Source organism: Rhagoletis pomonella, unplaced genomic scaffold (genome assembly GCF_013731165.1).
Source record: "Rhagoletis pomonella isolate Grant_MI unplaced genomic scaffold, Rhpom_1.0 Rhpom_scaffold_00014, whole genome shotgun sequence".
Lineage (NCBI taxonomy): Eukaryota > Metazoa > Arthropoda > Insecta > Diptera > Tephritidae > Rhagoletis > Rhagoletis pomonella.
Window position 1 is genome coordinate 6,009,415 of NW_023458568.1, and position 1,208 is coordinate 6,010,622.

General features: G+C 26.2%; 1 protein-coding gene across 7 annotated transcripts in view; it reads right to left on the bottom strand.

The window, feature by feature from the left end:
* Nucleotides 1-1,208, bottom strand: part of LOC118749186 (clavesin-1-like) — a 405,874-nt gene that overhangs the window by 261,469 nt on the left and 143,197 nt on the right. The window contains exon 1 of one of the 7 annotated variants that reach the window (XM_036483968.1): nt 615-710. The exons of the other annotated variants lie outside the window; for them this stretch is intronic. The gene's annotated coding sequence lies outside the window, so the exon portion shown is untranslated. Of the gene's footprint in view, nt 1-614; nt 711-1,208 lie in introns of those variants that run through there. 7 annotated transcript variants of the gene reach the window in all.

Consider the following 1,208-nt stretch of genomic DNA (forward strand, 5'->3'; position numbering starts at 1 on the left):
TACAAATATAACAATACAATTCATTCTACTGTAGACGCCAAACCTATCGACATACTTAACAATTTTTCTGATTCTCATTTAAATTTGATTAAATCGAAACTAACTTCAGCACAAGATACAATTTTAAAACGTTCACAAAACAAAACTCGTGTTTTCAAAGAGGGTGAAATAGTTTTCGTACGACGTAATAAAAGATTGGGTAATAAGCTAAATAAGGTGTATCTAGAGAGCACAGTGCAAAAGGATTTAGGTACTACAGTTTTGATAAATGGTAAAAGGATACACAAAGATAACATCCGATAGTGAAATAAAATTTAAAAAAAAGTTTTTTTAGTAAAAGAAACGTATAAGTAAGCTATTACAGAACTTCATATTAATACATTAATGGATTGACTTATTGCATCTACAAAAGTAACATAAAAAAATAAATAAATAAACTGGAATATGAGAACTTGTAAATAATTTTGCAATTACACACAAACCAAAGTAAAAAATTATGCACATATGTAAATATGTTTTATTAAAAACATAAAACAAAAAAATTATTATATCCAGACCACGAAACTAATGTTAAAAGTAAGCCACTAAACAAAAAGAAAAACAAACAAACTTACCCTAGAAGCAAAGAACAAAAAGTGGTTCAGAAAAATTATTACTATTTTCCATTATTATTATTATTTTCCATTATTATAATTTTTTCTCCAATATTTTCTTCTCTGTAACGAAATATAAATAAATACAAATGAGTACTTATAAATTTCCATTAATTACATATTGATTATAATGTAAAACTTTCAAGCAACTATCAAAGGTTTAACTGAGCTTTTCGATACAATATCATGCAAATTTCCAAAATACTTATCCCCGATTAAAGCAATGGATAACCAATATTTCAAACGTACATATGTATACGAAAAACAATCCCTTGCCATAAGTAGATATTTTTTTCGCACTTAATACTTTGTAAAATCTTATGAATCAAATCAAAAAGGGGAAAAAATATTTTGACATATAGTAAATAAGTAAAAGAATTAAGATTATTAATATTTGAACTAAGCAATATGTAAAACAAACCTTTTGTTTCTGAAAAACATTTCCATTAGTTATTAGTTTATAAGAAAATAATCGGACCAGGGACGTTCCGAACTTAAGAAGGGGAGGAGTTAGCATATTAGCATTCGATGCTTTGTAACTACAGAGCAATAACA